Raw genomic sequence first — 14,954 nt, 5'->3', positions numbered from 1 at the left:
GATTTTAGGCAGCCTCTCTGCTAATGGGTCGGGTTGTGTTCCTGTCTTGCTAGTTGTTTGGCATAGGGTGTCCAACACTGTAGCTTGCTGTTCGTTGAGTGGAGCTTGGTCTTGGCGTTGAGAAGGAGATCTCTAGGAGATTTTCGCCTTTTTGATATTATGTGGAGCTGAGAGGTCTCTGGTGGACCTATGTCCTGAACTTGGTTCTCCCATCTCAGAGGAACAGCCCTGATGCCTGACTGGAGCACCAAGAGCCTGTCATCCCCATGGCTCAGAATAAAAAGAGAAAAGGAAGGAAGGAAGGGAGGAACGGCGGAACGGGGGAAGGAAGAGATAAAATAATATTTAAAAATTTTAAGTTATTAAAATAAAAAACAAAAGATAATTATTAAAAAATTTTTAAAGTAATTTAAAAAGAAAGAAGAAAAAAGAAGAGAACAACCAAACCAAAAAACAAATTCACCAGTGATAACAAGCACTGAAAACTATACTAAAAACAAAAACAACAAAAAAGCTGGACAGACAGAACCCTAGGACAAATGGTAAAAGCAAAGGCATATAGACAAAATCACACAGAGAAGCATACACATACACACTCACAAAAAGAGAAAAAGGGAAAAAAATATATATGTCGTTGTTCCCAAAGTCCACCTCATCAATTTGGGATGATTCATTGTCTATTCAGGTATTCCACAGATGCAGACACATCAAGTTGATTGTGGAGATTTAATCTGCTGCTCCTGAGGCTGCTGGGAGAGAATTTCCCTTTCTCTTCTTTGTTCACACAGCTCCTGGGGTTCAGCTTTGGATTTGGACCCGCCTCTGCATGTACGTTGCCTGAGGGCAACTGTTCTTCGCTCAGACAGGACGGGGTTAAAGTAGCAGCTGACTCGGGGGCTCCGGCTCACTCAGGCTGGGGGGCAGGAGGGGTACAGAATGCAGGGTGAGCCTGCAGCAGAGCCTGGCATGACATTGCACCAGCCTGAGGCGTGCTGTGCATTCTCCCGGGGAAGTTGTCCCTGGATCGTGGGACATTGGCAGTGGCAGGCTACACAGGCTCCCGGGAGGGGAGGTGTGGATAGTGACCTGTGCTCACACACAGGATTCTTGGTGGCGGCAGCAGCAGTCTTAGCGTCTCATGCCCTTCTCTGGGGTCTGTGCTGTTAGCCGTGGCTCGCACCCGTCTCTGGAGCTCCTTTACGCGGCACACTTAATCCCCTCTCCTCTTGCACCAGGAAACAAAGAGGGAAGAAAGTGTCTCCTGCCTCTTAGGCAGCTCCAGATTTTTCCCCGGACTCCCTCCCGGCCAACTCTGGCGCACCAGCCCCCTTCAGGCTGTGTTCACACAGCTAACTGCAGTCCTCTCCCTGGGATCCGACCTCCGAAGCCCGAGCCTCAGCTCCCAGTCCCCGGCTACCCCAGCGGGTGAGCAGACAGGCCTCTTGGCCTGGTGAGTGCTGGTCGGCACTGATCCTCTGTGCAGGAATCTCTCCGCTTTGCCCTCTGCACCCTTGTTGCTGCGCTCTCCTCTGTGGCTCTGAAGCTTCCCCCCCTCCCCGCCATCAGCCATCTCTGCCTGCGAAGGGGCTTCTAGTGTGTGGAAACCGTTCCTCCTTCACAGCTCCCTCCCACTGGAGCAGGTCCTGTCCCTATTCTTTTGTCTCTGTTTTTTCTTTTTTCTTTTGCCCTACCCAGGTATGTGGGGAGTTTCTCGCCTTTTGGGAGGTCTGAGGTCTTCTGCCAGCGTTCAGTAAGTGTTCTGTAGGAGTTGTTCCACATGTAGGTGTATTTCTGATGTATTTGTGGGGAGGAAGGTGATCTCCACGTCTTACTCCTCCGCCATCTTGAAGCTCCTCCTTCTGATTCATCTTTGTAGTCTTGTTCCTCTCCTCTCTGCTCAATAAATATTTGTTGAATGGGCTTTCCTGGTGGCGCAGTGGTTGAGAGTCCGCCTGCCGATGCAGGGGACATGGGTTCGTGCCCCTGTCTGGGAAGATCCCACATGCCGCGGAGCGGCTGGGCCTGTGAGCCATGGCCACTAAGCCTGCGCGTCTGGAGCCTGTGCTCCACAACAGGAGAGGCCACAACAGTGAGAGGTCTGCGTACCGAAAAGAAAAAAAGAAAATTTGTTGAATGAATGATTGCTTTCTGGACCAAGCCTCCCTGTTTACTAAGAGGAAAGCTGTGAACATCTGTTGTGTTGCCTGTTGAGCATCCCTTCCCTGTTTCTAGTAACAGTATCCTTCCTTCCTTGAGGGCCTGCAGCTCTTCCATTCCCACCAGCTGGAGTCCTCTCTTCACCCATACCCCAGGCTCCTGCTGCAGCTCCTCTGTGAGCTGCCCAGGGGACTTCCATTAACACTTCTTTTCTTGACTAAGTTGGCAGGAATTTATGGCTCAGAGAGACCATATGAAATATAATTTTATTTATTTTAGGACAATCTTGAAGAGTTAGTTCCTGGCAATATTTTCAAGAATTCCCTTTAAATAAGGCTTACTCTTCTTAGGTAAAAAATTCTGTCACTCAGATTTCTGACTACAGTCCTGCTCCTCTCTAAGATGGCTCTCAGGTGAGTGGGTTGTGGCTTACTCTGTCCTCTTTGCAGGTAGAAGGATAAGGTTCTTTGGGTTCACATGATATTCTCTGACCTCCCTGGTCTCCACAGCAGCATCTCTTGTTTTCATGACAGTGTTCCTTGCCCACTAGAGGGATGCTTGCCCTGCTGGCATTTGTGTCTGAAGTCAAAGCTGGCATTGCTTGTAATCTGGTTTCACAAGGCTTGGCAGAGGCTGCAGTACTTCCTAGTTGCCACACTCACCTCATCACTGACGACTCTAAAACCTCCGTATATCCTCCATTGGCTTCTGGTTGGGGTGAGATCGGACGTGGGGTGGGGTTCATCTTTCTCTGCTGAATCACCCCTGACCACAGTAGACCTCGTGGTTGGAAAGCTGGCTCTCAGACTCAGCTACCTCCTGCTTCCCCATTTCAGGGTTCAGTGGAAGCTCCTGTGTTCCAACAATTCCCATGGGAAGAGAGAGCAGCTAGAGAGAGGCTGTACCACTGAGCTTCTTTCATGTGGCCAATCCCCAAATTCTTATGGACATGTCAGGGAACCTGGCCCACCAGGTAACCTCCTACCAGGGTTCCAAATAGGGAGTGGGCCAGGACCCCTCTGCCCTAATTATTCTCTTCAACTTGTCAGCATTGCAGCCCAGGGAGAGGAATGGAGCACAGTTTGTCTACCTCTCCACCTCTGTTTCTTCTCTTCTGCCTTCAGCCCACCCTCTGTCTTCAATATAATCTTGGATTATAAAGGATGGGCTTCACTTTTGCTTCTATCTTTTATCCTGTCTTTTCTGCTTGTAGTTTTATGGCTATCTTATTTACACCATGGGAAAAATTCTATATCAAGCTGATATGTAAAATGGGGATGGGGCTTCCCTGGTGGTATAGTGGTTAAGAATTGCCTGCCAATGCAGGGGACACGGGTTTGAGCCCTGGTCTGGGAAGATTCCACATGCTGCGGAGCAATTAAGCCCATGTGCCACAACTACTGAGCCTGTGCTCTAGAGCCCACAAGCCACAACTATTTAGCCTGCATGCCACAACTACTGAAGCCTGCGTGTCTAGAGCCCATGCTCCACAACAAGAGAAGCCACCGCAATGAGAAGCCCGCACACCTCAATAAAGAGTAGCCTCCACTTGCTGAAACTAGAGAAAGCCTGTGTGCAGCAATGAAGACCCAATGCAGCCAAAAATAAATAAATAAAAGAAATTTATATAAAAGAAAGGGAACAAAAGAAATTTAGACTTTATTGCTTTGCCTTATAATGTCAGCAGCTGACTGTTACCTTTCTCTGCATTCCTTCTTTAAGAATCCAATTTTCCCTGTCTATCCCACCCCTCACCTGCTGCCAAGAAAGGTGAGTAACCTGGATGACTACGGAGAAGATCGGGTAATGTGCGTGTAAGTCTACGTTTGTATTTCTCAGATATTTCCTTTATACCTTTGACTAAAGAACCATAGTTGATATAAGCAGCATGATACACAATTCACAATTTGCCTGTGGACAATTTAATCTTTCCTTTTTGCTAAGGCCTTTCCAAGAATTATCCAAAAGAGAGCTGGTCAAGAGTATAAAGAGAAACAGATGGGACCATCACACTGGGAGCAGGAGACTCAAGTCAGGTTTGGTGAGCAGAAGCTAATCTCTTCTGATTCCATGAAGTGATGCAAAACACCCTGGAACCCAGATGCCAACTGCGGAGACTGTGGGAAGCAGGGGCAAGAGATTTGACAATTCTAAACCACTGGATAAATCACTGCATTTGACTGAGCTTAAACATGATTAGGATGTGAGGCAAGTTGAGGGCTCAGAGATAATACATTAAAATGGTAATAGATAAGCAAAGAAAGAAACAGTCTGAATCCTCACATTTTTGACTGAAAATTATATCTCTCATATGAGGTTGGATTTGTTGCCCTTTCAATCAAATACTCACTATTTTTCCATGCTTTGGATGTGTAAAATACTGGAAGAATTATAATGAAGATGTTTATCATCAAGTTTGCGAAGAAGTAGGAGCCTAAGGTAATTAAGAGACTATTAAAAGCCAAAATGTGAAAGATTTGAAGTTTCTTTAGGACTTCCCCCAAGCAGAGGGTCCCACCCTGGATCAGTTAGTCCAAATGAAATAAAGATAGGAAAAATGACTGACATTGGGTTTCCCACTGTGGGAGTAGGAGGTTACAGACAAGCAAGGGGAGGAGGCTAGAATGATCTATGTGGTAATGGATTAGAGTGGAGACATCAGTATGAACTCATGTTTAGCTTAATATAGAGATGATTACATTTAGAAATATTTTAGGTATGCATATTATACAAGTTAATACATATACATTTATGTCCTTGTTCTGGCAGCCTGGGAAATGACATCTCAGTAGCCATGGGAGCATCTAACCCCTAGATCTCAGTCCCCTCCCACTCTCAATATATGCTTATTTATGAAATTAAGAGCAAAATATGTACACACACAAAACACTCAGAGACACCAAAGTACCCTAAGGCCTCAGATTAAATACACCCCCAACCACAAGCAGGGGTTCATAAAAACAGTAAGCCAGATGCCCTCCCCCTCCCATATTCAGAATAGATTCACACGGGAGAAGGCAGATGAGGGCAGGGAAGGGGGAAGGCGAGAATCTGCCAACGGGCAGAAGAAAGTCACATCCCTTGCAGCACTCACCCCAAAATTCCCTATAAAAATTTTCCCCCCAAAACCATCAGGGAGTTTGGGGTTTCTGAGCATGAGCCACCCTGTCTCCTTGCTTGACTCTGCAGTAAACCAGAGCTTGCTCCAAACTCTGATGTTTCGGTTTCTTTGATCTCATTGTGCATCAGGCACTCAGACTTGTTCGGGAATATTCCCCAGAGGCCACGAGTTGACCCACCACAAGGTGCCTCCTTGCTTGACTCTGCAGTAAACCAGAGTTTGCTCCAAACTCTGATGTTTCGGTTTCTTTGATCTCATTGTGCATCAGGCACTCAGACTTGTTTGGGAATATTCCCCAGAGGCCACGAGCTGACCCACCACAAGGTCCAAATGCGGCGGCGGAGGAGAGGTCTTCCCCAGGCTGCCCTGGCTCCGGCTGCCCCCTCCCCCCACCAACACTGCCTCAGACACAAAGCCAGTACTAGGCCTCACAGTGTTTCCTCACCTCTCCAGGTCCCAGCCAGTGGCCTGGGGGCTTTGGCAGACCCTGGTGATGCCCCCCAAGGCTCCCTGAGGCTTCCTCTCTCCGATTGCTCAGCACTTCTCTCACCTTTCACTCCTGATGTCTTTCTTGCCAGTACCTTGAGATTAGGCCTCGAAACCACCCCCTGCCACTCTCGGGTCCTCACCAGGCACTGGCAACACCTCCTGGAGAGATCTCAGTTCATAATACCATTCTCCAATGAAAGGAACCAGGGTGCCTTGGAGAAATGGCTCATTCTAGGATTCAGGCAGGAAATCTACAAAATGAGCCTGAATCTCTTGTAGAGACAGAAAGTAAGAAAGTGCTCAAAAACAAATCCACAATGATGTGGGTATGCCAAAGGAGCACGGGAACCAAATGAACGTGCTCCCAATGGCCAAAGCTGAAGCAATCTGAGTAACAAAACAAAGTAGTATTGGATTATAACCAAAAGTTTAGAATATCTACTAGTCCCTGCTGATATAAACAAATTATTGAATAAATAAATGGGGGAGAATAGACAAATCTCCTGTGCTCCTTAGCCCTCAAGGACTTGAAGCATAACTCCCTTCTAATTAAGGGCAGGCTGTGCCTGGTGACTTCCTTCCAAAGAATGCAGCATGAAAAGAGGGACGAAAGTAACTTCACAGTGAAAAAACTTGAAAAAGCCTACCTCAGCCAGGTGGACAAGGTCAACATCAACAGTGATTAAGTCATGCACCCTTAATACGCTGTAATGAGAATGGCTCTTGAGCTCTGTGAGCATCCTTCCCAAACCTCATAATCCCAGTTGAATCATGAGAAAACATCAGATGAATCCCAAGTGAGGGACATTCTATAAAATACCTGATCAGTACTCCTCAAAACTGTCATGGTCATCAAAAACAAGATAAGTCTGAGAAACTGTCACAGCCAAGAGGACTAAGGAGACACGATGATGAAATGTTAATATGGCGTCCTGGATGGAATCCAGGAAGAGAAAAAGGTAAAAACTAAGGCAACCTGAATACAGTATGGTCTTTAGTTAACAACATATCAACATCAGCTCATTAATTGTGACAAGTAGTTATGGGCTGCACCTTGCAGGCCTACACGGCCTGCACTTGCCCAGCTTTAAGACCAAAGAAAGAGCCCAGAGTCAGCAACAGAGATATCAATGGTTAATGGATAGGGTGCTTACCTGCCTGGAGAACGGCCCTGGAGTGACACCCAACTGTGTGCAGCTCTCCGGTGGGGAGGACGTGGCGGCAGACTTTGCTCCTAGGGGTGGGGGAAGGGGAGGTTGCCAGTTATAGGTTGGTTCATTAGTTACCAGGGAAACTAGCAGAGGGGCACGCCCCCTACCGCCCCTTTGATAAGAACAAGCATTAGCTGAGGCAGGGGCAAGCATGTAGGAAGGTGAGTCAGGTGCATAGGGTGAAGCAGGCACTGGTGAAGCAGGGAATGCACAGAGAGCAAGCAAACAGTCATCTTGAGTGGCCTGACCATAGAGTAGTTAATAGAGGGAATTGGCTGGAGAGTATATGGGAATTCTCTGTATTATATTTGTAATTTTCCTGTAAATCTAAAACTATTCTAAAATAAAGAGTTTGTTTAAAAATGGCTGGCATTGGGCTTCCCTGGTGGCGCAGTGGTTGAGAATCCGCCTGCCGATGCAGGGGACGCGGGTTCGTGCCCCGGTCCGGGAGGATCCCACGTGCCGCGGAGCGCCTGGGCCCGTGAGCCATGGCCGCTGAGCCTGCGCGTCCGGAGGCTGCGCTCCGCAATGGGAGGGGCCAAGACAGTGAGAGGCCCGCGTACCGAAAAAAAAAAAAAAAAAAAAAATGACTGGCATTGCAACATGTGGCAGGGTGGGAAAAGATTACTGCTAGACTGGAATAATTTTTTGTCTTTCTCATGTGATAACCAGGGATGTTCCTTTAATTCTCCAAGCCTTTTTATTCATTGGATGGGAGATAATACATCTGAGTTCTCTCTCTCTCTTTCTCTCTCTCTCCCTCCCTCCCTCCCTCTCATCTTCCCCCTCCTCCTCCCCCTTGCCACCTAGGGCTGAATCCAGCACTCTGCAGCTTTAGTTTGAGAATAGTCCATCTACTTTTAAAAGCCTTCCTTTTCTTGCTCTTGGTCCTCTGTTCTGGTCATGTCGTTTGGTACGCTAATTCCTGCATTCATGCTTACTGAGAGGTCCTTTCCTGATAACGTCTTTGCCTTTGACAGTGACTCATTCCTAGCTTGGAGCTCAGGGGCCGGTGACCCAGGTAGGAGGCAGATGGCTGTCTGCTTGTCCATCAGGCCAGCCTTCTGGGCCTTTACTTGGTAATCACTGCTCCAAAGCAGATCCTTAATTAACACTAATGAAGCTTGTCTGGTGTAGCAGTAAAGGACACTGAATGAGGGAGGCTAAAGCCTGAGCTCGAGACCCAGTTCTGCCACCAGCCGTGCGACCTTGGGGGAGTCTCTGCTTCCTGCAACCCAGATTTATTCACCTCTAAGATGGGGAAGAAAATGGCCTTGTTTCTTTCACAGGGTATGAGGACCAATGAACAAACAGACTCTCAAATGTCTATTAGTGTCAAATTTCTATCAGTAGGATTTGCTGATAACACAGGGTGATACTTGGCCACATCATTGTTAGGGGAACCACTGACTGAAACCACCCCCCACTGGCCAGGCAAGATGGTAACCACTTGCATGAGTTATCTTAAAACAGGGGGTCCTGGTAAGGAACGCAGAACTAACAAGTAACCACCCATTGGAAGAATGCAGGAAAGGTCAAAAGGAGAGAGGAGACATGGGTCCATATGTTCTACCAACCTCCCAGAATCCTCTCTGGAATCCATCTTGGCTGAGTGATGCGCGTGCCACCAGGAAGGGCTCTAAGTCAGAACGATTGGCCAGAGACAACCCGGAAACTAACCCCATTCCCATAAAACCAGAGATTGCAAGCCACGTGGCAGAGCAGTTCACCTGGGTTCCCTTAACCTGCTGCTCTCCGCCCTGGAGCCCCTTCCCAATAAAGTCTCTTGCTTTGTCAGCATGTGTGTCTCCTCCGACAATTCATTTCTGAGAGTTAGACAAGAGCCCACTCTCAGGCCCTGGAAGGGGTCACCAATCATAAGAGAGATTCAGCAATGAACGGTGAGGCCAAACAAACTGAAATGTCGGAGTTTGGAGCAGAGAAATGTTTATGGCATGGTGAAGCAAAGAGAACGGGTGGCTCCTGCTCAAAACCTCCAGAACTCCCTGATGGTTTTCAGGGAGAAATTTTTATAGGCAAAATTTGGGGTGAGGGCTGCAGGATGTGTGACTTTCTTCTGATTGGTCAGTGGTGAGGTAATAAGGTGGTGTTCCAGGAATCTTGTGCTCAGCCTGAAGTTACCATCCTCCACCTGGTTGGGGGTCTTCGTTTTTTCAGAAGAACTCAAAGATATTGTTACATATATCCCTTGAGGAGGAACCAGGATCCTGCTTTAATTGCTGCACTATGGTTTCTTGACAGTTCCTCCTTTGTTTCTGCATTCCCTATTTCCCTGATTAGTAGCTGTTTGGATCTGCCCTTTGGAACTCGCGGAAGGTCTAGGAGGCTGAAGGCTTTATCCTGCAAATAAGAAATGGAGAACCTGGAAAGGCTTTTGTGCCCAGGAGGGCCCCAAAGGGTGCTGCTTGGTTTCACTTGCAGCTATGAGAAACAAGCATTCTGATTCAAATTTCTGGGTGTTTGTATCCTGTGATAACATTAAAATAATCATGCAAATCTGAAAAAAAAAAAGGTAATAGCAGAAACAAGACTTATTTATCTCATAGGTTTAGGCTGTATATTTACTCTTTTTTTAAAAAAAGTTGAGTTTAGGGCTTCCCTGGTGGCGCAGTGGTTGAGAATCCGCCTGCCGATGCAGGGGACACGGGTTCGTGCCCCGGTCCGGGAAGATCCCACATGCCGCGGAGCGGCTGGGCCCGTGAGCCATGGCCGCTGAGCCTGCGCGTCCGGAGCCTGTGCTCCGCAAGGGGAGAGGCCACAACAGTGAGAGGCCCGCGTACCACAAAAAAAAAAAAAAAAAAAAGTTGAGTTTAACTTGCTTTTAGTTTTTATAGAATGTTTTTGATTTAAGTCTACAGGCCAGGAAACTACCACTTCCAAGGCAATAAAACCTTGCATGTGTTTCTAAGGAAAGTGTTTTAATGCCCCAAATTGTAGTAACAGAAAAGAAGTCCTCATTGCACCATTTTACTTTGAAGCAGGTCTTTGATGCCTCAAATACTCAGTGTTACAAAGAAAATGGAAGCTCTTCATCTCTACAGGTTTCCCTGATGGGATTGTCCTATGTCTTGACTACTTGTCCAAGTTGCTTCTTGCTGTCTGAAATTTTTGCCACCTATTAGGCATACCAGTTCTGGAATACCAACCTCCATATCTCACGCTAATCTTACCTGCCCCTCATCACCCACCTGGCCAGCTAGCCTGTGCTAATTGTCATCTTAACTGGATATAGGTAAGCCAATCAGGTAGCCAATGTGATTGGATGGGGAGGTGTTCTGTGTGCATCTCAGCCTGTGGATAGTGATACTGTTGGCTCGAAATGCCTTGGGCACTCACCTGGGCTCACAGGGAGCCCCTACAGATGTCTCCCTTTCCAGAGCCAATGCTGTGATTGGACTGGCCCCTGTGGCTTTTCCTGTGATTGGAAAACACCCTTAGCAATAACCCCTTTGAAAGAACAAGAATTCTTACTCACAGATCCTGGAAGACACACGGCATGCCTGGGGCCACACAGAGAGGCTGTGGATGTGGGGTGTGGCGATGGGGAGAGAGAGAGAGAGAGCAGGGGGGGAGGGGGGCGGAGAGAGAGAAACTGGCGTTCTGCTTTTATTGGAGTCGAGGGTGGGAGAGCTAGGGTTTCGCGGGTTCACTCTTTATTGGTGAATTTAATACATAAGAGCCCGAATTAAAGCGAGGAAAGGGAAAAACAAGCAGTCAAAGTGTTAGTTATCAGAGTCAGCCAGAGAAGTCTAAAATGAAGGAAACTTCAGGGGTAAGCGGCCTGGCTCTTCCTCTAGTTGACTCACTGGCAGTGTGTTTATTGGAGATAGCTGGATGCCTGGGTAATCAAAAGCTTAATGTTAGGCACTTGCATTACAATTAAAAAAAAAACAACTCTCAGGGTTTACACCACAGGATGAAATATTTGGGGGTTGACAGATTCAGGAATGCTAGTGAAGAGACTCAATTTTGACATGAAGGTTCTTCCCAGGGTGTGAGCCACAAGGGCAAATCGTGAGCAGGTGTACGTTTGACTCCTAGATGTCAAGGTCTCTCTCCCAGTCTTTATGCACTCACTGGTCTGTTTTAGAGTTTCTGTGTTTTAATTCTCTCTCCCTCTCTTTTTAAAAATGTCTCTGCTCCTAGGCCTGCATTCCTTTTGAAGACAGGTTGTGCCCTGTGCATTTGTTTTTTATTCCAGCATCTAAATAGAGCCTGGCTCCAAGCAGGTGGTTACTGTTTGCTGACCAAATGTGTAAGGAATGACGGCAAGATAAATAAATAAAAAATGCCAGCTTCTTTGCAAACATTTTTCTTGTGGGGCATTTTAAAGTAACCTACTGCTAGCTCTTCCTTGCCTGAAATCTTCACTTAATACTCCAGATTTTAATGTTGACTGACCCTAGGTTTAAAACATGGCCTATATTCTTATTACTTCATACCCTGAAGAATTTTAGGTAGTCAAAATCAAACCACCAGTTGTTAAGGAAAAGGATTGTGGATTTGAAGCCAGATTTGGTGGCTGTAGTCAATTAGACTGAGTAATATTATAAAAAGAAATCGGCTTGGAAAAAAAAAAAAGAAAAGAAAAGAAATCGGCTTGGAAAGACCAAAGGGAGAGATTTCCTTCACTGGGGGGGTTGGTTATTCATACCAGAGCTGCTAGATGAGGGAGCACGTTGCACACAGTATTTCTGCTGAAAGTTTACTAAGAATAGTAAAGAAACAGGAGTGGCCCATGAAAAATCAAACAATCCAATTAGGATCTGTGGGGGAGGGGACTCTTCCTCCCTCCCCACCAACCCCTCTGGTGCCTTTTGGCTGGTTGAATTGAATAATTAAAAGGACATAAGGCAGATTAACAGGAGAAAATCAAATTGTATCACCTACACATGGGGAATTCACATAAGCATGACGGATTCCAAAGACAGTAAGGCAAGACAAAGCATATATGTCATTTTGGACCTAAGGAGAAGGATATAGGGGTCTGGGACTTCAAAGGGAAGTAAGGTAATTCACAGGACGATGAAAAGAGTTAGTGTTTGGTAAATAAATGTTTGCAGGGTTATCTAGAGGCAGTGGGCCACAGAGAGGACTTTGATCAAAGGGCCTTGCTAGGTTATCACACCTAGTTCATAAGTTATTTATGGTGATAGTTTCTTCCGGGAACAGGCCTATCTTAAATTACCTATCTTAGATATCTTTTAGGCAGTCAGGGGAAAGTTCAAAAGCTCTTCCTGAGTCTTTTAGGCCTTTCTTGTTTTCAGCTCAAAATAATCTGCGTGCAGAGTGGCACATCTTGGGGCAGCTTGCCCTGAACCTCGTCAGATTCAACCTCTTACCTTGTTAGTTTTACATTTTTGTTCAATAGAAATCAGCTGTTCTCTCTGAGGAACTCTAATTCTGTTACGAAGGAATAGTTAATTCTAATTTGCTATCTAGAGCCTCAAGGAATTTGAAAATTTTAATGTCCCCCTGAAAATAAAGTATTTTTCTTCCCTTCTCCTTTCAAATGGAAAAAAAGAGTCAATTGTATTTTGATGAAATGAAGCCTGTGCTATGTGCTTGTCTCCTTATTTGAACATTAACTTTCTGCGTGCTGTATTCTGCACAGACAGATCCTCCTTTTGAAGCCTGGAAGAGAAGATGGTACCTGAGTCAATTGTCCAGACAAGAAGAGGAACTAGAACCAGGAAGACAGGGCTTAGGAGGGTGGAAGAGATCTGGTGTCTCTCTCAGGCCTTGCTTTTCTGGCTTTTAATAGTTGAGATCAGTGATGTTCTACAGATGTGTTGGTGTTAGTTGTGAAGCATGTTATAAGTCATTTGTCCTTTAAGTTTTTTTTTTTCCCCTAATCTGTAAGAATACTTCAAAATGTTTAATCCTATTGGTGGGAATTATTTTAAGCAAAAAAAGGGATTATTCTGATAAAGAAAAAGGATTAAGAAACACAGTATCTGAGCCACAGGTCATCAGGCCATGCTAATTTTACCTAGATTAAAAAAATATTTAAAAAGATTTAAAATTAATTTTTATTGGAGTATAGTTGCTTTACAATGTTATGTTTTTATTTTTTTTAAATTTATTTATTTTATTTTTGGCTGCGTTGGGTCTTCATTGCTATGCACGGGCTTTTCTCTAGTTGCGGTGAGTGGGGACTACTCTTCATTGTGGTGCACGGGCTTCTCCTTGAGGCGGCTTCTCGTATTGTGGAGGACGGGCTCTAAGCACACGGGCTTCAGTAGTTGTGGAGCACGGGCTCAGTAGCTGTGGCTCGTGGCTCTAGAGTGCAGGCTCAGTAGTTGTGGCACTCGGGCTTAGTTGCTCCACGGCATGTGGGATCTTCCCAGACCAGGGCTCGAACCCATGTTCCCTGCACTGGCAGGCGGGTTCTTAACCACTGTGCCACCAGGGAAACCCATACAATGTTGTTTTAAAATTTTTTTAATTATTTTTTATTGGAGGATAGTTGCTTTACCTAGAATCTTAAAAATAATCAAATAAAAGACTGAAAAATTAAATTCAAGATTTAGATTTCTCTCATGAAGGATGTGGACCAGGGCTTTGGAAACAGAAAAGGTGTATGTTCACATTTGGAAACAGCCATCAGTTCTTCAGTTTCTTTACTCTGATTTAGGGCCTTGACTTAGATAGTGGTCATGTTTTAGTAGGTTTAGGTGGATGTTCCCAGTTTCACTCCCTGTGTCAGTTGAGTGAAGAGGGTCCGTGCATTGGTTTGTGTGGCTCTGAAACTAGGACCAGGGAGGAAAAGCTAGGAGGTGGCAGAGAAAAGGACTTAGTGGTTTGCATTCTCTGCGGTGGCACCCCATCTTCAGCAGGAGAGGAGGCCCCTGAGAGCTGGCTGAGTGTGGGGCATGGCACTGTTTCTCAAAGCGTGACTGTGACTGACAGTATAGGAATACATTTTACACCTGACACAACATGAAACGATATTCATCCTTACTACACGTGAGGCACTCTAGAGTTCCTATTTTGTTGAAAAAAAAAGTGCTGGTTTATGACCCACTGGTGGGTGGTCAGTAGCGGTGTGCAAAATGAGACTGAATTAGAGCCTGGTGACTCCAGTGTCAGTATCACCTGGGAGCTTGTTAGAATCAGAATCTGCATCGAAGGTGATCTTACAGTGAAAGAGGAATCAAAGGTAACCACCGTGATTCCACCCTATTTGTATTCCAGCACGTGGGAGCAAAGGGTATGGAGAGCGCAGGTACTTTTCAGAGGTAGCTGACATCGTGGGAAAGCAGTGCTGAGTCAGGCATGGATTCCGTGTCTCTCAAGCGGGCTACAGTAACAGTTTTGACCTCAGGTCCAGCTGTGCCTGAGGGACCCCTGGGAGGTGGGAGAAAATGTCCCTGTGTCACATGGCGGGTGGCCAGGTGCTGGATACTAAGCCCATCCCATAAATCAAGTTATCTGTTATTTCTCTTTTGTTATAGCCAATCTTTAGCAAAGTTTGCCTTAGTATTCCAGCTTTGTTGCAACTGTGCTAAGGGGGATTAGGGACAAGGTCTGGACTTGACAATGGCTGTAACATTGGAAGGGGGAAAGGATCAGTTTCATGATTGCAGTAGTGCCTCCTGAGATGTTCCTAAGGGAAAGGTGAGTCACAGAGGACAACGACTGGGGTTATGAGACCCAGCGGTCCTGGGGCGTAGAAGACATTGTCCCCTGACAACTTCAGAGACTCTGGGTCTGGTTTGTGCCGAGAAAGCTGGTGGACCCTCTACAAATGTTCCTTATCTTTGTGCCCCACTGAGGCTTTTAAATTCTGTCGCTGGATGTTTAGTCTCAGAGAATCTACAGAACGTCCATGGTTGCGTAGCTAAGCCCTCTTAGGTTCAAAGATGTGCAGTCATTTCTAACTTTTGAGACTTCCAGAATGACTGTGTTTTAAAACGTCACAAAGAAACGAATAGGACCCCAAGAAAAGTCAA

This window comes from Kogia breviceps, chromosome 7 (assembly GCF_026419965.1).
Source record: "Kogia breviceps isolate mKogBre1 chromosome 7, mKogBre1 haplotype 1, whole genome shotgun sequence".
In the NCBI taxonomy this organism is placed as follows: Eukaryota; Metazoa; Chordata; class Mammalia; order Artiodactyla; family Physeteridae; genus Kogia; species Kogia breviceps.
The sequence above is the reverse complement of the archived record's forward strand: the minus strand, read 5'-3'. Positions refer to the sequence as shown.